Below are 23,795 nucleotides of genomic sequence, written 5' to 3'. Positions count from 1 at the left end.
GTTGATCCCACTCAAGAACTCTAAAGAGACCTAATGCTTGCCATCAGTCTTTCTCATAGGGAGTTCCTATGGATTGCCATTCCTCTGGCAAAAGGTACAAAGCCATGAATTCTTACACTGACTATATTGGACTCACCTGATCGCACATTTCGACCTACAGATTACCAAGTTGACTCCCATTTGCTACCCTCCAATGCATGCTCAACTCCAGTCTTCTGTTAATGTTTGGAGGGAAAAAAACCCAGACGAACAATCTTCCTCCCACCGCCACCCAGAATTCAATCCTCTTCCTAAATGACAACCTATTGGCATAGTTAGATGGCCAAACCTGCGAGTTGAGAAAGTTGGCATGGACAAAATACATGATATCTTCAAGACTTATTAAATAATTAAGGCTGAGCCCTCAGACTTAGCATGGGTAGGTAATTGTTTATTTGTTGATTAATTAAAATCATTACAAAAAAGAAAATACATAACAAGCACAAAGTCTGATTGAACATATATGAATACAATGCCAAAATATAAAATGCTCGACAATTGTTTAACCATTTTCCAGTTAGGGATTAAAGTGCATGAAGCTAACAACACATATTATCCAATTTTTGATAGCAGCCTATAATGTCTATAAAGTGCGATGTGGTCACATGGCAAAGATTAAGGTGCAATGTGCTAGCAGCAAATAATCCATTATAGTTAGCAGCAGAGTAAAATAACAAATTTGCAGATTATCTATAACTATTAGCAGCAAAAATACAATAATATCTCAGCATCAATGCTAAAGTGAGTTATGCTATCAGCAGCAAAACGAAAAGTGCATTAAACTTTTCACCCACAAAGCTAAAGTGCCTTATACTAGCAGCAACAAGTTATTGATTAATTTTAAAACTAATATTTAAAACATAGCACCTTTTGGAGATGAAGTACACATACTCAAGTCTTTAAAATCATAAAATAAATGGACTTGATGCCTAACAACATACAAATATTACACAGTTTTTAAAAAGGATTATAAATGTCTTAAAATTGCCCATCTACTCCCTAAAAACGGTAAAATCATTATTTTGCAGCCGTAATGAGTTTATCATTTACTTTGGATGTCAACCTTACATAATTTCTTTTCCGCTTTAAAAATGAATTGAACAAATTGCTGTATACTATAAACAGTGACACCACTTAAAAAGAATAGTAATGTCGATCTACAAGTTCTGACTCCCATTTCTTTAAAGATAGGTTTTAAAATTGTCATCCTTTCCTGCCACATTTTTGGACATAGTGTTACAATGTGCAGCAAAGTTTCCTCATACAGCCCACAAAGCCTACACATTTTTGATGACCATTTATACTCCCACCTAGGAGTTCCATCTTTGGTTGTATAAATGCCAAACCTTAAAAGCATACATTTCTTTTTAAACAAAGGTTTTAGATGAAAAAGTAAATAAGGTTGGACAAATAGTTTCTCAAAGGAGTTTGCTATAGACCAGAAGTGTTTTTTTCTCCTCAGATCATCTTCATCCATTAGTTCTGACAACAGAGCAACGTTTGAATTCATTAACTTTTTATAAACCGAGTTGCTCCTCACTTCATTAACCAGATTAGGGCATTTGAAATTTAAAAGACACTCAGAAAGGTAATCCTGCCAGCTTCTCAAATATTGGCCTATCAAGATTTCTCGCCAGCACAAATTTGCTAACGTGCCCTCATCTGCTTGAGACAGTGCCAATAATGTTTTTAAAAATGTAGCTTGGCGGACCAAGAGCTGGTTCCTTAAACCATATTCCAGTCTTAAATTAGGAATGAGGAATCTGTCTAGGAATCCTAAAAACTGGTTTATAAGTCCTTACAACTATGCCATCAAGCAGTTTTGCATCCCTACCCCTGAAAATTATTGATCCATAGTCCAGTGAGGGAATAAGCTTTGCTCTCATGACTCATCGTAATTAGGACATAATAACTTATCTCTCAGTTTTCGAAACGCAAAGGCAAGAGCGGTCCCTTTAGCCTCTAAGTTATTAAAATGATGTCTAAATGTCAATCCACCATCAAATGTGATTCCCAAGTACTTATAGGATTTTACACGGTCAATAGTCAAACCATTAATATTCAATCCTTTACCCCTAATTTGCCTTTCCCTATTGACATTATTTTTGTTTTCTTTGTATTATTTGTCAAACCATTTTGAGTAACGTATATATTAAATGAATGTATTAGCCTCGTTAAGCCTATGATAGTTTGGCTGAGTAAAATGGTATCATCTGCGTACAGTAAGTATTTAATTTCTTTACCCATCATAGCCGGGGAGTGCGAAATTACATCTTTAAAATGGGCTGGGAGATCCGACATAAATAAATTAAAAAGGCAAGGAGCGAGCACACAACCCTGTTTTAAGCCGACATTTGTATCAAGGCGACGGATGGTGTGACTACCGTCGCCAATTTTGATCTGAACCCAAGTATTGGAGAACAATAATTTAATCATTTTAAGAAGTGTTTCTGATATGCCCCAATTAAATAACTTAATCCAGAGAATATTTCTGGGGACAGAATCAAAAGCGGCTTTTAAGTCAATAAAACAGATGTACAATTTTTGTTTCTTACATTTTGCTCTTTCGCCTAGTAATATCAATAAAATCAAGTTACTGAGAGTTGACTCACCCTTCCTAAAACCCGTTTGGAAAAATGGAATCAATTCTTCTCTTAACGCCCACGATTCCAACTCCTCTAACAGGCAACTTGCAAATATTTTCGCCTCTACGTCTGTAGAGGCGAAAATTTGCATGGTTGTCCTGGGGGTCACTTTTATAAATCGACCGTATAATGCTACCCCGCCATGATTCCGGGATATGACCAGATTTGAGAACGTCATTAAAAAGGAGCGTTAATAACTCTGGCCAATTCGTAAGTTTAGCTTTAAAAATACCATTCGGCAGTCCATTAGGGCCAGGTGCTCCATTAGATCTGATCTTAAGTAAAACTTTTTTTGACTGTCTCAACAGACCATGGCTCAATATCGTGGGAGCATAGTGAGTCACTGATACTTAGGGGAACACACCCTCCTACTGGTTCCAAAATACGGTCATGGTCGAATCGATCAACATCGTCGATCGATTAACTTTGATGAGCTGTTTTCATTTTATTAAAAAAAATTACAACTTAATTCATCTATATTGGCACTATTACTTCTAAAGTTACCATCTTCTAAATTATTAATAATGCCCCAGTACAGTCGCAAGTCCTTAGATTTGCATGCGAAATGGAGTTTGGCCCAAGTTTCTTCATAATATGATTGTTTAGCCCTCCAGATTTCATTCTTATAACCCCTCTTTAAGTCTCTCATTTTAAGTGACATTAAAAAGTAGGAAGTCCCTTTTGCTTTTCTATACAAAGATCTTATTGTTTTATTAAGGGGTCTTTTCAAGTACAATAAGCGATTAGAAAACCAACCAGGGTTCTTTGGGATAAAAGTAACACCCCCAGAAGGTTCCTTCTTAGAAAATGTATCCAAAAGGGAATCACATAGGTAGGGCCAGAGAGCAACCATCGAATTCCCATTGGAGTTGGAAGCCAGGGCTTCAGGAATTAAATGAGAAAGTAATTCAATAATATCCTTCTCAGTTTTGTCACTCCATATTAGCCTTTTGAGATTAAAAGCAACAGGGGCAGATCCTAATATTCTGGCTTCTGGTAGATACTCAAAGGGGAAACAAAAGGCGATAACTTGGGGATTGTGGTCACTATCAATCCTTGGAACAACCTCATAGCTTTGAACTAGATCAGAGAGTTTATCTGACAATATAGTGTAGTCAATTATAGATGAACTATCAGTTTTAATAAATGTTGGCGTATGTTCTCTATCATACAAAATCTTTAGGTTATATTTAATAAACTCACAATTAGACCATTGGGCCAAAAGATCTGATTGAATATTTCGCTTTTTATAACTTACAAGATGAGTATTAGTATCCCCAGTAATGATCAACTGTGAGTCCATATGATCATAATATAGCACTTTCACCATTTCCCATAACTGGATAAGTTGTAACGATCTAACCTTTTTTTTCGAACTTAAATAAACATTTAAAAAAATTAACGAATGTCTAGCAATCAATTTAACGCACTGCATCCATTTGACTTGAAGGTCAATCTCGTAGTGTTTAACATCAAGACTTAAAGAAACATATATAGAGAGACCACCACTCGGTCGACCAGAAGCAGCATCCCTAAATGCCGCATTCAAGTATTCATAGTAGCCGATCAGTGGTGAGCTACACATATTCCATGTTTCTTGCAAAATTATCATATCAAAAGATTTTAAAAAGCCTACAACATTAACATCCTCTGTAAGTGAATTAAAACCATTCGTATTCCAAGAGCAAAGTTTAAAGGAAGGTACATTAACTAGGGTACCCCAACATCAATCTGTCTTTACTGTATTTTTTCTTTGATAGTGTAGATGGGAGCCAACTCCAAACATCAACCGCCTCGGGGACTCTCTTTAATTCCTCACAAACACGTGATCCTGGCTGATAACTTTTGATTTTAATGCAACATAACTTGTTTAAATCTGATGATGGGCCTGAGGCGCCTTTCAACACTCTAAATTGATCAACCTCAATTAATTTTACTTCACTTGGACCACACAGCAATTTAGTCGGGATTAATGGGGTCGGGTATTGCATACCTTGGAGTCTCCCTACCATAATCCCCCAACTTTCAAAGTTGTTAGCATTGGCTAATATTTTTCTAACAATGTCATCATTTAGCCAAGTCGTGATGGTTGTCTCCATATTACCACCATCGGTCTTAAACTCAACAGAATCCAGATCACCCGATACTACATCCTTTAGATCTGGGATTGCTTTTAGTAATTTGAGGATGTTACCCCTATTTAAAATATCATGAGTACCTCAAGTAGAATATTGGGGACAAAAAAACACTTTTCTCTTTTCAACCAATACTTCAGGGGGTTCTATATCACCCCTTACCCTTGAATCAGCTCATACCATCGACCCAGCATTCATTGGCAGAGCCGAAACCTGCAGGTTTGTTCGTTCACTCTGCTCTGAGGGTGATTGGACCAGAATGCGAAACCGATCTTCCTGTTCATTCGTATTACATTGTAGGTAATCGGGATTTACAAATTTCCCATTAGGAGGATTTTGATCTTGGCTGCAGGGCTGTTCGCTTTGACTGATCTGGTTACGTTGTAAACAGATGGAATGTACACTTTTTTCGTTAGCCATAAGTTGTGGGATAGTTCCATCATCTCTAGATCGAACTTGCACTGATTCTGCTGGATTTTTTTGCGTATTATCTTTGGGCCCTACAATTACTTGAATGGTAGCATTCGGATTCTGCTTAGTAAAATTTTGCTTACCATACTGGGAATCTGATTCATAAAGTGACTGGACTAGCCCTCCTACAGGCCCCGAAATTACTTGGGCCTGGGGTTTGATCCCCATATTAAGGGGCCTATTAGGATGGCGGACGGAAACGGGTGCCGTCCACCATGGTCGCGGCAAAATCACTCCCGACCGCGCCGCGGTTGCGATTAGGATAGTTATGTCAAGAAACTCCGACCGCGGCGGAGGGATCACATCAAACACCGTCCGTGGCAGACGGACCACACCAAAGACCGCCGTAAGCGGACGGTAGCAAAGAAACACCCTCCGCCGTGGACGAACATGACCGCGGGAACAGGCCCAACTGCCGCTATACCTGCGGAGGGTCCGTCCGCGCGATTAGGAGAACGCCGCCATTTTAACCGAACTCACCACCATCCCCGACCGCCGCGGAAACAATGCATCGCCATACGGACCATGACTGCGGAAGGACCACACAAACGCCATGCCTGCCGTCAAACTGATTACAAAATGGCAGAGGGAAGTAAATAGAATATACACTAAACATGACACCCAACCACCTGAAACACCCACCCCCAGCAACTACACGCCCCAATGATACCCCCCAAGCACCGAAAAATGCACCAAAATCACCACACCCACAGAACACCTGATTGCCAACAACCATTGGGACACCACCACCACACAGAGTATAAAATGAATCCCTCCCACTGCCACAATCCTTTGCATCTCAGCATAGCTGCAAGCAAGAGCCAGAATACCACTAACAGCAGACACACACAAACACACATACAACCTGCACACAAACACACCCACCACACAAACCCCCACAACACCATCCCTACACACCGCACACCTGCACACCCCACCCCACCACACCAACACCTTGCACATCACACACCATGGCACCAAAGAAAAATCCCAAGTTCACAGACAGTGAGTTGAAGGTCATGGTGGATGAAATCATCCGTGTCGAACCACATCTTTTCGGCACCCTAGTCCAGCAGACCACCTTGGCAACCAAAAACAACATGTGGGACAGGATAGTGACCAGAGTCAATGCGTCAGGGACCGTGCCACGCACCAAACACGAGATCCAGAGGCGGTGGCACGACCTCAAGGCAAGGGTGAAAGGCATCAGGGCGAAAACCACCTGCGGGCACACCACACTGGTGGCGGCACTCCCCCGGAGCACATACCATTTGCAGAATGGAAGGAGAAGGTGCTGGGCATATTGCACCCTGAGAGCCTGGAAGGAATCGAGGAGGGACTAGAGGCTGGTAAGTACAAACAAATGACCACTATCACACTGCCATGGTCTGCCTTGCACAACTGCCAACACACATCTCCCTGCCTCCAATCCATGCATGTGTGCCACATAGTCACCCAAATGTGAAGTCCTGGGCTCAAATGCACCCACCATGACCAAACACAAATGTTGCCTCCTACGTTTACAGCCTTGCATGTTGTCAAAGCAGCCAGCACCACAACTCCCAAGAGGCCCCCATGTCTACAGGGAGGGTGGTGGGGGGGTGGGGTGTGAGAGAGGTGGGTGGGGGCTGTGAGAGACCAGCACTACAACTCCCAACAGGCCCCCATGTCTACAGGGAGGGTGGTGGGTGTGAGAGACAAGCACTAAAGCTCCCAACAGGCCCCCATGTCAAAAGGGAGGGTGGTGGGGGGTGTGGGGTATGAGAGAGGTGGGTGGGGTATGTGAGAGACCAGCACTACAACTCCCAACAGGCCCCCATGTCTACAGGGAGGGTGGTGATGGGTGGGGGGTGTGAGAGACCAGCACTACAACTCCCAACAGGCCCCCATGTCTACAGGGAGGGTGGTGGTGGGTGGGGGGTGTGAGAGAGGTGGGTGGGGTGTGTGAGAGAGGTGGGTGGGGTGTGTGAGAGACCAGCACTACAACTCCTAACAGGCCCCCATGTCTACAGGGAGGGTGGTGGTGGGTGGGGGGTGTGAGAGACCAGCACTACAACTTCCAACAGGCCCCCATGTCTACAGGGAGGGTGGTGGTGAGTGGGGTGTGTGAGAGACCAACACTACAACTCCCAACAGGCCCCCATGTCAAAAGGGAGGGTGGTGGTGGGTGGGGGGTGTGACAGACCAGCACCCATGTCTCACCCCAGAGCAAGATTGAGTCCGCCCACCATTTGGTGACCAGTGCATCTCCTCCTGCAAACTGACAGGTAGATAGACATCTTCTCAGGGAGAACATCCAATAGCAGGACAGGACCACACATATCCAAGTATTGCCTTCCCAACTCCACGCCACCATATTGCCCTTTACTGTCAACCACAACAACATGATGACAACAACAACCATGTCCTGATTCCATGTGATCTGTAATGTTGCTACCAAAAACATGTCATGTCCACAGCATTAATTGTGAAAATCTTGTCCCTCAGGTGATCGCAACTTGACCGGCGAAAGCAGCAACCGCCAGCACCAGTCGCCACCCTCACAGCCAGGACTCTCTGGGGACGATCCCATTGACAGCTCGGGGGCAGAGGACGATGCTGGCCCAAGCAGACTCCCAGGGCCATCAGGCTCCCAGGACATCCCGGCATCCACCACCTTGGCCTGTGTCACTACACCAACACCTGCCATTGTGAGCTGTGCAGCCACCACCACCACCACCACCACTCCTGCCTGTGCCACCCTGCCTGACCCATTGCCCGATGATGGGCCATCGACATCCCAGGCTAGCAGGGAGAGTGGGCGGGAGAGGACACAGGTGAGGCCACAACTCACAACCCAGAGTGTAGTTGCTAGGCGAGGTCGGGAAGGAGACCCATCCCATCCTGGGGCCTAGACCCTGGAGGCCAGAGTCAATGCCTCCTATGAGCGGTCGCAGGCACAGTCCGATCGGGCCCACCAAGACTCCCAAGAGAGCAGCCAGCTGTTGCGGTCCATCGACACTCGCATTGGCCAAATTGTGGACCTCATGGGCCAGCAAACTGCTCTGTGGAGGGAGTGGTTGTCCCGCGCCACACCACCACCCCCTCACCCAAGTGCTCAGCGGGACAGGTCACCAACACCACCGCCACCATCACCTGAGGCCACGGACAGGGAGGTGGACCCTGACCAACCTGCCCCCACAGCTGACTCCGCTCCGGTTCCAAGACGGAGGGGCCGTCCGAGGCTGGATGCAGCAGAGAGCAGTGGAAGTGCACCGTCTACCCGCTCGAAGAGGGGCCGCCACTGACTACACCCTTCCTTGAGCCTGCCATTCACCCTGTCAACTATCCTGCCCCACAATGGCAAGCATTGGCACACGTCTGTTGGACTAGGTGGACATCACACAATGTGGTGTCCCCACGGTGTTTTCATCTGCCATGACCTTCAACTCTCACTTCCCCCCAACACCTACTTGTAAATATGCACCAACATCAACCCACAACCTGTAAATAAACTCCACGTTAACACTCTATGCTGTGTGACCTCCATGTTTTAATCACATGTTTGTCTAATAAATTGCCATTACCAGGTGCAGGGATCAATGTTCTGGAGAATCATGCCTCTGTGGGAGTGACCTAGGGATAATGAGAGAACAACAAGCACAGGTCAGGAAAGTGATTCACAACCATCACAACACACTGTACTGCAACATCCCACAAACCACACTCATCACCAATTAAGTGGATCACAGGACACACATCAGGGAGCATTGCATGTACAACAGCTCACACACACATCTTCAAACAGAACATACCAGAACAGGCAGCATAGACACACCACACCCACACATCACCAGCAAACATCCATCACGCATTGTCTATGTGCACAAGAGGTAGCTACTCACATTCAAGGAAAATAGCGATCAATGAGCTGACGCCTCTGGTCCACACCTTCTTCCTCCCCACTAGCCTCATCAGTGGACATGGGTGGGATGGGAGGCGGAGCAACCTGTTGGTCTTCAGGGTCCATGATCAGTTCAATGTTATTGCGCAAGGCCAGGTTGTGGAGCATGCAGCAGGCAATCACGATTTGGCATACTTTGCCTGGTGAGTATGGCAGGGCCCCTCCGGTTTTATCCAGGCAGCGAAACCTAGACTTCAGCAGTCCAAAAGTACGTTCAATGACCCAACGTGTCCTCCCATGGGCCTCGTTATAATGCAATTCCCCAGGGGTTGTCGGATTCCGTATGGGGCTCAGCAGCCAGGGGCGGTTTGGGTACGCAGAGTCGCCTAGGTGGGGGGATGACAGACACAAATATCATTACCAGGATTGGTGGTAACACCATGCCACACATACAACACAATTGTCCTCACAGCACACTCACCTACAAGCCACACACGTTCTGGACACAGATCAGCCATCAGTTGGGGGACAATGCTGCTCCGCTGGATGTGGGAGTCATGGGCGGACCCGGGAAATCTGGCACACACATGGGAGATGATGTTGTCTGCCAGGCACACTACTTGCACGTTGATCGAATGGTAGTGCTTCCGATTCCTATATACAGGTTCACGTGCCTGGGGTGGTATGAGACCAATATGTGTTCCATCAATGGAACCCACTACGTGTGGTATCTGGGCCAGGGCATAGAAGTCCCGTTTGACTGCTGCCAACTCTGCCGGACGTGGAAAATGGATGTAATCATCCTTGTAAAGCATCATGGCATTCAGAACATCCCGCAGTACCATGCTGAACATGGATTGTGACATCCCCCCGGCATGACCAACTGTGTACTGGAAAGTGTCAGTTGCAAAGAAGTGAAGTGCCGCCATCACCTTTGCTGTGGGTGTTATAGCTCCTGGATATGTCCTGCGTGGCTGCAGATGAGGTGACAATTATGTTACAAGCTCCTGCAATCTACGTCGATCAAGCCGGAATTTGCGGATCACCTCCTCGTTAACCATGTCCTCCAGCACAGTGTATGGTCGATGCAGATTTGGAGCCCTCCTGTGTGGGAGTAGATGGTAGCAGATGTCAATTGACCAACAACGCATAGCTGTGCCACACTATCACATCTTGACCAACACAATGCAAATAATACATGTTGCAGACAGTGATTATATGTGTGACGTGACCAATATATAAGGCAATACAGCTAACTACACACACAATGTTCAACCACAAACAACATCCTGTGTGCAAACATGTCCAATGTAACGTGCACACATGTTGAAGTATCTGGCAACAACACATGACTGAGGGCCCATATGTGGACAAGCGTCCCCCCAGACACACATGTACGTGCACACACAACATGAACATGGATACACCCTCCTTGTCTTCATACACCCATGACCACACCTACAATGCTGGGCCTCCTCACATGACATGCATGGGCACACAACAACAGACACGCATACACATCATTGTTACTTGCACACACAAACCACACACTCACAACAGCTTATGAATGTGGGTACACACCCTTGATGTACTGTGTAGATGTGTACAAATGGAAACGTGTGTCCGCAAAACCAAGACGTCAACACGTCGCCATGCACATCTGACGCAACTTGGGTGCACATCACTAGCCTTTGTTAACCACTGGCAAGGTCAACAGTATGAGCACACATGCAACAAATGGACATGAATGTCACACGTGGACATGGTCCATTGACTTGACATCATTATTCCGGACATGTCCTGACACACATGTACAACTATGAACATTACATGTGTGCGGAGACATGCAGTGTGTGTACATACGCCATCTTGGGATGCCTTCCACCAACACTGAAGATGATCGTTGACACAGCAATTAAGCATGACATATGCTGTATGGTCAAGGACCATCCCGGTCACACCCCGCAAAACGCATGTGCGCACTATCGCGACGGTGCATCATTTGAAACTAATCACTCACGGGCGTCGCTATGTCGGTGCACGCATTCCGCGGGGGCGCTGCAGGTTAACACATACATTTGAAATGCAATTCGAAATGACAGTTAATACCCCCTTACAGTCACATTGCTGCACCCACTGCTGTCCGCCGGTCCTGGCCGGTCACCCACCGCCGGGTGCAGGCCGGTCACCCACCGCCAGTCCTGGCCGGTCACCCACCACCGGTCCTGGCCGGTCACCCACCGCCGGGGGTTGGCCGGTCACCCACCCATCGCCGGGTGCAGGCCGGTCACCCACCACCGGTCCTGGCCGGTCACCCACCGCCGGGAGCTGGCCGGTCACCCACCCATCGCCGGGTGCAGGCCGGTCACCCACCACCAGTCCTGGCCAGTCACCCACCGCCGGGGGCTGGCGGTGGGTGACCGTCCAGGAACAGCGGTGGGTGACCGGCCAGGACTGGCGGTGGGTGACTGCCCAAGATTGGCAGTGGTGGATGACCGCCCAGGACTGGTGGTAGGTGACCGGCCTGCACCCGGCGGTGGGTGGGTGACCGGCCAGCCCCCGGCAGTGGGTGACCGGCCTGCACCCGGTGGTGGGTGTCCGGCCAGGACCGGCGGTGGGTGACCGGCCAGGACTGGCAGTGGGTGACCACCCAGAACTGGCAGTGGGTGACCGCCCAGGACTGGCGGTGGGTGACCGGCCTGCACCCGGCGGTGAGTGGGTGTCCGGCCAGGACCGGCGGTGGGTGACGCAATGTGACTGTAAGGGGGGTTATCAACTGCCATTTCAAATTGCATAATCAAATGTATGTGTTAGCCTGCACCGCCCCAGCGGAATGCGTGCACCGCCATAGCGGCTCCAGTGAGTGATTATTTTCAAATGATGCACCGTCGCGGTAGCGCTCACATGCGGTTGCCGGTGTGTGACCGTGACGGTCCATGCACATGTAGCCAATGGAAACAGGTTACGCGGGGCGCGTAAGCGCATTAAAAAATAGCCGCCACACTAGGGCGAGTCATTGGCTCTTTTTGAATGATACATCCAGGGAAAACCAATTGCTGCAGACGTGTGCCACTGATATGAGCTCAGGGCCCTATATATGTGTGAACATCTTCTGCACACATTCACTGCTTCCAGGCACTGCTGCCTGCGACCGTCACCTCGACCTGCTGCTCCTGAGCTATCCAACAACTGCTGCCTGCGACCGTCACCTCGACCTGCTGCTCCTGAGCTATCCAACAACTGCTGTCTACGACCGTCACCTCGACCTGCTGCTCCTGAGCTATCCAACAACTGCTGCCTGCGACCGTCACCTTGACCTGCTGATCCAGAGCTATCCAACAACTGCTGATGTTGTGCCACAGTCCTGGACCTTGCCATGCAGAGAGTGCGAGAGATCCGGTCTCGTCCCTTCACCGCAGCGGAGCTGGATGTCCTTGTGGACGGTGTGCTCAGCCACTATGAATGGCTCTACGTTGCCCCCGGACAGGTGGTAAGTGCAGTGGGTAACATGTTGGTGGGCATGAGGTGGTCACTGACTCCTGGCTTCTGCTAGCTTGGCGGTGTGCTGTGGGACCTTCACATGTGTTGTACTGAGCATGGCTGCATGCAGATACGTGTTTCTACGATGTTTATGAATGTCAAACTGTCCACTGACGTTCCCCTCTTGTCTCCCATCCTGCTAAGTCAAGCTGCACCTTCGCATGGCCGTGTGGAGAACCATAGCACGTGATGTACGGGCAGTGGGGGTGTGCAATAGACACACACACTGCCACAAGCGCTGGGACGACATATCCAGGCTCAGCAACAATATTGCGGAGATGACACTGGGGATTATTCCAAGATCAAGCCGCCTTGCCCGACGCACCATGACCCCTCTAATGCACCGTATAATTGCTGTGACGCATCCTGACCTGTCCGCCCGGCTGAGAGGGGATCAACAGCAAACTAGCGGTAAGCAGACTGTATGTGTCTGTAACTTGTGAGTGCATGCATGTATTCGTGCTCAGACACAGTAGTGACATCCGTGGTGCGTATGTTTTGCATTAATTGCATGTTGGTGCCATTAGCGGAGTGAGCGTTAGCACCCATGTCCGCCTGGTGGACATACCAGTTGATTTGTAGTTGAGAGTTCCAGGACATGCCGTTGAGGTCTGTGGTCCCATGGCATGACATGTGTGGTGGTCTGCATGCACTTGCCCTGTTTGTATGATGTACATGTTTCACAGACACCATCGGTTCTATGATGTGAGGATGTCTGGTAGGGGTGGTTCTTGTGCAGGATGGGTGCTACATGTCAATCGACTGTAAGGAAAGGTGTGACTTTGTAACCTTCAATACGTGAGTGTGGCACTTAGGTTAACATCTCTTCCCTCTCTTCCAGCTTTGGCCGAGGGCACTGACACACAGACGACGGCGATGAGTGGTGGCAATGCATCCGGATCCGAAATGACACACACGCAGACTGACACTGAAGAGGGCAGCCCCTGAGGACTCACATGTGGAGACACCATCGTCCTCATCCTCAGACAGTGGTGGTGAGTCAGCACTGTTGTCACAGACAGGGAGTGGGCAATCAACACCTTCAGTCGGTACACAGCACACAGGGCCCACACTGCCACCAACTGCAACAAGTACAGCTCGTGCGCGCCAGAGTAGGGGGAGCAGAGTTGCCTTTGGCGCAGGCACCGCTGCCCCTGTGCCACAAAGTACACTTTGTGCTGAGGCTGCTGATCTGCTGCGACAGATGTGTGTAGGGCAGACCAACATGATCAATGCATTCCAAGACCACGATAGGAAGTTGGGGCAGGTGGTAGCATTCATGGAGGGGATGCATGGCGATGTTGCTGGTCTCCACAGAACAGTTCAGTCATTAGCAAACACTGTGTCGTCAGCCATTCTTCAGTCGCATGGACAGGGTTCTGCTTCTGTTCCCCCATCCACACCACTAGATGTCTCAGGGGAGAGTGAATTTTCAGACCAGGCGTCATTTTCGGGGTATTGCACCAGAAGCAGCCACAGACAGCAAGGCAGGGCACGGAGGGCACACACACCATCCCCTAGGACAGGGAAATCTTTCACCCATCATGACATGAGCTACACTGGAGTTGACACAGAGGATCCTCAAGGGGTGTTGGGGGAAAAAGATTCACATTTAACAGACGCATCCCCCTCAAAAAGTACTCCCAAGGCAATGGCACCTCCCAAGTCCAGGGACACTCCCAAGGACAAGGACTCTACACAGGAAAGGGCACATCCCAGGAGCAGGGACACTCCCAAGGACAAGGACACTACAAAGGAAAGGGCATCTCCCAAGAGCAGGGACACTCCCAAGGACAAGGACGCTTCAAAGGAAAGGCAACTCACAAGAGCAGGGACACTCCCAAGGACAAGGACACTACAAAGGAAAGGGCAGCTCCCAAGAGCAGGGACACTCCCAAGGACAAGGATGCTTCAAAGGAAAGGGCAGCTCCCAAGAGCAGGGACACTCCCAAGGACAAGGACGCTTCAAAGGAAAGGGCACCTCCCAAGAGCAGGGACACTCCCAAGGACAAGGACACTACAAAGGAAAATGCACCTCCCAAGAGCAGGGACACTCCCAAGGACAAGGACACCACAAAGGAAAGGGCACCTTCCATGAGCAGGGACACTCCCAAGGACAAGTACACTACAAAGGAAAGGGCAACTCCCAAGAGCAGGGACACTCCCAAGGACAAAGACACTACAAAGGAAAGGGTAGCTCACAAGAGATGGGACACTCCTAAGGACAAGGACACTACAAAGGAAAGGGCAGCTCCCAAGAGCAAGGACACTCCCAAGGACAAGGATGCTTCAAAGGAAAGGGCAGCTCCCAAGAGCAGGGACACTCCCAAGGACAAGGACACTTCAAAGGAAAGGGTACCTCCCAAGAGCAGGGACACTCCCAAGGACAAGGACACTACAAAGGAAAAGGCCCCTCCCAAGAGCAGGGACACTCCCAAGGACAAGGACACTACAAAGGAAAGGGCACCTTCCATGAGCAGGGACACTCCCAAGGACAAGGACACTACAAAGGAAAGGGCAGCTCCCAAGAGCAGGGGCACTCCCAAGGACAAGGACGCTTCAAAGGAAAGGGCACCTCCCAAGAGCAGGGACACTCCCAAGGACAAGGACACTACAAAGGAAAAGGCACCTCCCAAGAGCAGCGACACTCCCAAGGACAAGGACACTACAAAGGAAAGGGCACCTTCCATGAGCAGGGACACTCCCAAGGACAAGGACACTACAAAGGAAAGAGCAGCTCACAAGAGCAGGGACACTCCCAAGGACAAGGACACTACAAATGAAAGGGCAGCTCCCAAGAGCAGGGACACTCCCAAGGACAAGGATGCTTCAAAGGAAAGGGCAGCTCCCAAGAGCAGGGACACTCCCAAGGACAAGGACGCTTCAAAGGAAAGGGCACCTCCCAAGAGCAGGGACACTCCCAAGGACATGGACACTACAAAGGAAAAGGCACCTCCCAAGAGCAGGGACACTCCAAAGGACAAGGACACTACAAAGGAAAGGGCACCTTCCATGAGCAGGGACACTCCCAAGGACAAGGACACTACAAAGGAAAGGGCAGCTCCCAAGAGCAGGGACACTCCCAAGGACAAGGACGCTTCAAAGGAAAGGGCACCTCCCAAGAGCAGGGACACTCCCAAGGACAAGGACACTACAAAGGAAAAGGTACCTCCCAAGAGCAGGGACACTCCCAAGGACAAGGACACTACAAAGGAAAGGGCACCTTCCATGAGCAGGGACACTCCCAAGGACAAGGACACTACAAAGGAAAGGGCAGCTCACAAGAGCAGGGACACTCCCAAGGACAAGGATACTACAAAGGAAAGGGCAGCTCTCAAGAGCAGGGGCACTCCCAAGGACAAGGATGCTTCAAAGAAAGAGCAGCTCCCAAGAGCAGGGGCACTCCCAAGGACAAGGACGCTTCAAAGGAAAGGGCCCCTCCCAAGAGCAGGGACACTCCCAAGGACAAGGACACTACAAAGGAAAAGGCACCTCCCAAGAGCAGGGACACTCCCAAGGACAAGGACACTACAAAGGAAAGGGCACCTTCCATGAGCAGGGACCCTCCCAAGGACAAGGACACTACAAAGGAAAGGGCAACTCCCAAGAGCAGGGACACTCCCAAGGACAAGGACACTTCAAAGGACAGGTACACTACAATGGACAAGTCTGCTCCCAGGGACAGGGCACCGCCCAGGGATCAGGTACTGGCACTGTGTGTGTCAGCCACTCTCATGTGTCAGATGCTGGCATGGTATTTGTTTGTCACTGTACAGGGACATGTCCTGGCAGTGTGTCTGGGTCTATGGCTCATGTGTCAGTCACTAGAGCTGTGGCTGTGTCTCACACTCCTGTTTCTGGTGCTGGCAGTGTGTCTGGGTCTATGGCTCATGTGTCAGTCACTAGAGCTGTGGCTGTGTCTCACACTCCTGTTTCTGGTGCTGGCAGTGTGCCTGGTTTTATGGCTCATGTGTCAGTCACTAGAGCTGTGGCTGTGACTCACACTCCTGTATCTGGTGCTGGCAGTGTGTCCGAGGCGACTAGTTCAAGCAGTCCACCAGATTCTGTGCTGTGAGGTGTATCTCCCATCACTCACATGTAATTGGACTTTGTTTATTTATTTATTTATTTTATTTATTTTAGAGGTTTTATATAGCGCTGGCTGGACCCGGGGGTTTCAGAGCGCTTTACAATTTTAGAGACAAGAAAGGTCAATAAAACAGGGGACATACATAACATCAATGTAAATAAACAACATAAAAGTCTCCGTCTGACAGATTTCAAAAAGATAAATATGGGAAATAAACAAAATGTGTAAGATGTGATAAATCAAACATATCTAAAGGCACAAATTGAAAAAAAGCGGAAAATTGCAAGGTCAGGATAGGAAGGTTAGTGGTCCGTTAGGTTGGTAAGGAAGAGAAGCGGGAGGGGCAGAAATGGGAGGGGGTTGAAGGGGATGCGGGCTGAGGGTGGACAAGGGAAGGGGGGAGCAAGGAGGAGTGAAGGTGGTAAACAGGGAGGGGGAGGTGACGAGGAGAAAGGGCGAGTAAGGCTAAAAAACAAGGGAGGGCGAATGCATCTAGGGTCGGACAGATGTAGCCAGTGGAAGAGAACAGATATGGATTAGGGTCCCCAGTATTTATTGAGGAGATGTAGTTTGAGTTCTTTTATGAAACAAGAGTAGGAAGGGTTGCAGCGAAGGTCAGTTGGAAGGGCATTCCAAATGCAAGGAGCGTTGCCAGAAAAGAATCGAGACTGGATGGTTTTCTTTTTTAGACGGGGGGGGGATAAGAAGGAGGGTGTTAGTACTTCTCAAGGAGCGGGAGCAACCGGCTTTAGTGAGTTTGCTAGCGAGGTAGGTCGGTGTATTCTGATGGAGAATTTTTTGTGTAATGCAGGCCGTTTTGTAAATGGATCTACCTTCAATGGGGAGCCATTTAAGGGTTTTAAGGGCAGGGGATATGTGGTCGAATCGCTTGCAGTCTGAGGTAAGCCTAGCTGCAAGGTTAAGCACAGATTTGAGAGGTGCTAGGTGGATCTTGGGAATTCCGGTGAGAATGGCATTGCCATAGTCGATGCGAGAAAGAACAAGGGATTGGACTGCTAGTTTGAAATCATCGATCGGGATGAAGGGCTTGATTTTCTTAAGGTGGCGGAGAGTGAAGAGGGCTCCTTTGGCAGAATTATTGATGTGTACCTTGAGGGTTAGGAGGTTGTCCAGGGAGATCCCTAGTGATTTGACTGAGGAGGACAGAGATAAGGAGCAGTTGAGGGCGTTAAGGTCAGAGATCCACTTCTGAATGGGGAGCTGGTTACTTTGTGTCTCGATTGTCTCATTGTAACCACCCTTGCATTGTTACTGTCCTTGGGACTGGGCGGTTGACCCACGTACTTGTGCTGCCTCTGATGTACCTGCTCGGTTGTAAACACTGCCCTGTTGCTGTTCTGATACTGCATTGTGCCCTCATGTGCTGCCTCTGATGTACCTGCTCTGTTGTAAACACTGCCCTATTGCTGTTCTGATACTGCATTGTGCCCTCATGTGCTGCCTCTGATGTACCTGCTCTGTTGTAAATACTGCCCTGTTGCTGTTCTGATAATGCATTGTGCCCTCATGTGCTGCCTCTGATGTACCTGCTCTGTTGTAAACACTGCCCTGTTGCTGTTCTGATACTGCATTGTGCCCTCTCATGTGCTGCCTCTGATGTACCTGCTCGGTTGTAAACACTGCCCTGTTGCTGTTCTGATACTGCATTGTGCCCTCTCATGTGCTGCCTCTGATGTACCGGCTCGGTTGTAAACACTGCCCTGTTGCTGTTCTAATACTGCATTGTGCCCTCATGTTCTGCCTCTGATGTACCTGCTCTGTTGTACCCAGTGCCCATGCTCTTGGGTAGTGTACGATTATACCACTATTATGTTTAATAAAGCAAGTCAATCATGTGTCGTGGTTTGTCGTTGTCAATCCTGGTTGTGTACTTGAATTGTTGATATATTGGTGCGATCGTAAAGGCAGTTTCATAAACATGACACTCCCCCTCCCTACGTCACAGCCCTGGCAGGTATTCCCCTTCCGACAGCAATTGGTGTGTTGGCGTACCTGCGTCGTCGTCGGTGATGGGCCATGACTTGCTGGTGGTGGAGCACGAAGAGTATCGGAAATGCGTGTAGCGCTGGGTCCATGACGGCGATCTGCTTGTGGTGTGTATCTCTGCAATGTGTTGTATCTCCGCTGTGGTGATTCCGCCGTGTTCAGGCAGGTTGTTTTTCCGCAGCGATTTTATGTGTGTTTTCCGCCATCGTGATTTGGAGGACGGTCGGAGACGTCATTCCGTACGGCGTTGTGTCTGGATTGGTTCCGTCCACCGCGGGGTCGGGTGTACTTCTGCGGTGGTGCGTGCTTTTCCGCCGCGTACGGAAATTTGACAGGGTTTCCCATCCTAATATGGCGGACAGAGTGCCCGCGGCAGGCGGACTGAAAAAGGCATTTTCCGCCTACTCCAGGACGGTGGTCGTCCTTCCGTCCGCCATCGTAATCGACCCCTAAGTTCGAACTCCTCCCTTGCCCCATTACTCCCTTCTTTACTAGATTGTTTTTCCTTTTTATCGACTCGAGAGTCTTTCGTTGGTCTAAAAATAGGGAAGAGAACCACAGATTTAGAATTAGGGGTTAAAAAGGGACTATTATTTACTACCCCACTATGGACTTTTTAGTCCTGGAATACTTTATTATGTGTTTTTCTTAGCCTTTTTCTCGCCCTTTTCGATAAAACCTCGGGCTCTACGCTAACTTCTGTAGCCCTACTTGCTTTGATACAGATCTTATTCGATTCCAATTTTGGGGATTGATCAGGCTCAGGAGGTACACAGATGTTTGTATGATGGTCACTGATCCAATTTTCTCAGTACAGACCAAGGAAGAAAGAAAAATTTCTTTCTAGTGTCCCCTCACTCACCGGGGTTTCCGCACACTGATTTAACCCTGACTAAAGGTTAAATAGCAGTGTCAACCCCTTTTAATATACCAATCTAGGAGCTAAATAAAATCTGTTGAGGCCCACTAGCACGGTATTTTTAATAATCCCCCACATCCACTCTGCCACTATTTCACTTCACACCACACATAGTCATTCACAATAAAAGTGCTCCTGCGTAGTTCGCTAGTCGCAGCACGCCCCTTTTCGTAGAGAACTGGGATGGCCCCAATGATGAAGCATGTCACCGTGGGGAAACCCCGGTGAGTGAGGGGACACTAGAAAGAATTTTTTCTTTCTTCCTTGGTCTGTACTGTGACCATCATACAAACTAGGTCTCTGAATCCTATACATTGGATTCTTACTTTTTCTGCTACGTTGATTAGGAGGCCGACCTAGTTTAGTTTATCCTCCTTCTCCCTCTATCCTTCTACTGGGACACAGATGTTACCAGCTACCGTCGGGGAGGCATTATTTTTGACACTATTGGTCAACGAGTGGGTACGTTTTAAAACTTGGGGATTATTGACTCCATTTCCTGGGTTTGCTGATTCATCACACACCTCAACTTTTCTACCAGACATCAATTTTACTTTGTGGACCACAGAGCTAAACATTGAAGGCAAATCAGCAATTTTATCAATCAATTGAGCACATGTGCAAGATATTAGCTGATTCTCTTTATCTGCTTGTACCTTAGAGATCAGTTTAGTTAATTGAAAGAGCTTTGCATCAATTCCTACAACATGTGTTGCTAAAGTATTTAAAATGTCCACCTGCATGTCTAGTTTATCTGAGTGAAAAGTAAGGGCGGTCGTTATAGAATCCATAGTGTTTAGCATACAATCCCATACACCACGCTCTGGCTTTCTGGAATTATTTTCGAAGGCACCGGGTCTTGCCTGAAAGTGTCCATCAAATTTTGTTAACAAAGATAAGTCAGCTGCGTTAAAAGATTGACATTGCCCATTGTATTGGCCTTAGGGTTATTGCGCCTACTAGCCGCACCTGGAATCAAAATGGACTTATTGATAGAAGCATTGACGAGCATCACCAGTTGGTAAAGGTTGATTATTAGGGCTTGATACTAAACCATCCACACCACCTTTATTATTTAAATTGACAGCATTATGATCCAACACTGCGGCCACATTATGGATCGAGCCAGAGGAGATATCGATTACTGAGCCAACAGCATTTATGCTCTCAGTGGTTTTTTTGCAGGGCTCCTCTGGTCCGGTACTGTGTGAGTCCTCCACCAGGATTGACCCTGTAGGGTGATCCACCGTATTTTGGCAATGAATTTGAGCTTGCGTCTGCGGCCTGCTAGACTGCCTGAATAAACAGCCGGGCAGTAAGAGCGCTGAATCCAGTACCACTATGTCAGACTTTAGACTCCTCTCCTTAAGGCCAGCCACTTCATGCGACTTGAATGAACCCGGGGTGGATTTAAACTCTCTTACTATACTGAATTGATCAGATTTTACACTCCTTTCTGGAGAATCAGCCCATTCGCATGACTTTGCTACTTTCGAGCCAGTTTTAGACACAATTGATTCTCAAGACTGAGCACTTTTTAGACATAATACCGGAGATGATGAGTCAGATATTCTACATTCAGTAATAGAATCGATATTCTTAGTTGTGTTTCTTTTTTGTTTATGAGTAAGACTGTGGTGGTACTTAAAAAAGAAACTCTTAATCGAAGGTTGGGCGTCGGTCTTGGAGATCTTTTGAATCTTCCCGGGGTTTATGGGAGATATGGGGGATAAAGGTGAGGAGCTCAACTCAACTAACTCATTCTGGAGCTCCGTTGATAAAGCGCAGCCTCTACTTACGCGTCTTGGTCCACTGACCCCCTCATTATCATCCTGCTTTAACTGGGACCCCACATTAATTGATGTATCAGGCATCTTGCATTGTTTTAGTTTAGGCAAAGCCCCGCGCTGACGACCAGATCTCATCATCAACCGTCTCCCGGCTAGGGCTACAAATTATAACAGTAACAATAACAGCAAATATCAACACCAAAACAAATCAAAACAGTCTCTTCAAGTCTCACAGTTCAATGTTCAGTATTCAATGTTCATTGGGCAATGTTCAGTGGTCAATGAGCAACTAAACGCGGATTTACGAGTACTTAGTCGGACCTAGACAGACCACTGTCGGGAGCTTTTTTTCCAATCACATTGGTAAAAAACACATGCAGCTCGATGGTATTAAACCGAGGGCTCCCCTCCAGCTGCCTTGTCTCCACGAGCCTTATATCAATGAAGCTCCTGCGGCTCACTGCTCACTGCCCTTGGCCCTTGTCCCGCAACCGTTTCTCCTCCGGCAATTGCTCGGCAGATGTTAGGTGTTTCAGGAACCACACTCAAGCCACTCGCCTCTCACAATACACGGCTCAATAGTCAATAGTCAATAATTCTAGCGCTACCTTTGTAATTCAATAGCGCCCGGCCGCATGATCTAACCGCAAGACTGCCACACGCCAGCAACAACAGAAATGATATTAACTCACACTGCCGGCTACTGACAGGTCTCAGCACTCAGCAGTGTCGTGCTGTTCGCAATAATGGCGGTAGTGTCGGTGCACTGCTACCGATAGTCCAGCTGCCTCGATTCAACAGCCGTTTCTTTGCCGCTTTCTTTTGCCCGCTTTCTTTTTGCCCCTTACTCTGCCCCTCGCTCTGCTCCTTTCTGCTCCAGCACCTCACGGTGACTCACGGTGACTCTCGGCGGGGGCTCCTGGAGCAGCTAAAGCGGAAGCGGCTCACTCGCTCACTGCTCACACCGCTCACGACTTTCCACAGCTCTGGAGCACCCAGGACCCGCTACAGCCGCTCCGTCTCGGTGCCGGCGTTGGCCGCTGGTTCTCGGCGTTCCCGGCTCACTCGCTGCTCACGTCACAGCCCTCGGTTGGGCCGTTGGCCGCGGGTTGGCCGCTGGTTCTCGCTCGCGGCTCACTCGCTGCTCACGTCACAGCTCTGGGGGACACACAACCCGCGACAGCCTCTCCGTCTCGGGGCTGGCCGCTGGTCTTGGCGTTCGGTCTCGGCGTGCTCCGCTCGCAGCTCGTGTCTCAGCAGTGTAGCAGTAGGCCGGACTGGAAAATCTTAGCATGGAAAAACTTAAGCCCACTGTTGGAGCCTATTTGAGCCTGAGCATAGATAGACCCCAACTAACTATTTGCTAACTGCACGTGAGCTCTAAGAACATTGTTTGCTATTTCGCTTTAGGGCAGACACAGCTACGTACTTACTGTATTTCACATTAGGCTATTAGAAGAATCTCGGCACCAATTCTTGGGGCTGTGATGATAGATCTGGGCAAACACTGTTGCACTTAATTTTTTTATGTGAGTTTTACAGAAAGTACACTAAACAATTTTTAGTTCTTTTTCTAAAGTCTCTGGATTTTAGGCAATTTACACTGGCTTTTAATTTCTTACCACAATTGACTGACAATGACAGTGACTATTTTAGGTGTGTACATTTAAAGTAAATTAAAAACATGTCTAACACAGTCTTTGGCCCTGATTGCTAGTTTAGGTGTTATTTATTGCACCTGATAAATACCAGTACCACGGTTTGCATTATTTATCGGGTGGGATAAATGCTACCTATTACCGATAACATGCAGATTTTGGTGTTTAAGGCACCAAAATCGCTATGATAAGGTAAATACCAAAGGCTTTTCCCCCATTAAAATTAATCAGGTTTGACTGCCGATATTAGAGGAAGGCTGGGGTATTTAACTCATCCGATGATTATCAGATGCATAAAATACCTAACAACGCATAATTCCAACCCGTGCGTACAATGTATACCGACCAACTCATAATCAGGGCCTAAGATCTGTATCTGACTTAAAAAAATATTACTTAAATTGTAGGTGTATTGTCACTGTATAAAATAAGAGCATGTGTGAACAATGAACTATTTTTCTTAAAACTGTGTAAATAAATAAAAATCTAAATATCCTTTGTGCCAACATAATATATTCTAGTAAATACCAAAATTTTAAACGTGATATATTCTGAGGACAAATACTATCATGATGAGAGGCTCAAAGTTCTGCTTACTGTCACGTTGGGTTTTTGTGC

At 48.0% G+C, this 23,795-nt stretch overlaps 2 long non-coding RNA genes across 2 annotated transcripts in view; both read right to left on the bottom strand.

Moving 5' to 3' along the window:
• The window catches only part of LOC144817953 (uncharacterized), a 100,520-nt gene that overhangs the window by 61,454 nt on the left and 15,271 nt on the right, over window positions 1-23,795 (bottom strand). The gene's annotated exons all lie outside the window — the stretch shown is intronic.
• On the bottom strand, window positions 6,139-22,571 carry LOC144817951 (uncharacterized). The gene is made up of 3 exons (XR_013607007.1): window positions 22,212-22,571; window positions 9,655-10,277; window positions 6,139-9,559 (listed from the first exon to the last, which is right to left on the bottom strand). It is a non-coding gene; the product is annotated as an uncharacterized LOC144817951 (long non-coding RNA).

Source organism: Lissotriton helveticus, chromosome 2_1, assembly GCF_964261635.1.
Source record: "Lissotriton helveticus chromosome 2_1, aLisHel1.1, whole genome shotgun sequence".
Taxonomy (NCBI): Eukaryota; Metazoa; Chordata; class Amphibia; order Caudata; family Salamandridae; genus Lissotriton; species Lissotriton helveticus.
This window is presented reverse-complemented; position numbering and strand designations above follow the sequence as displayed.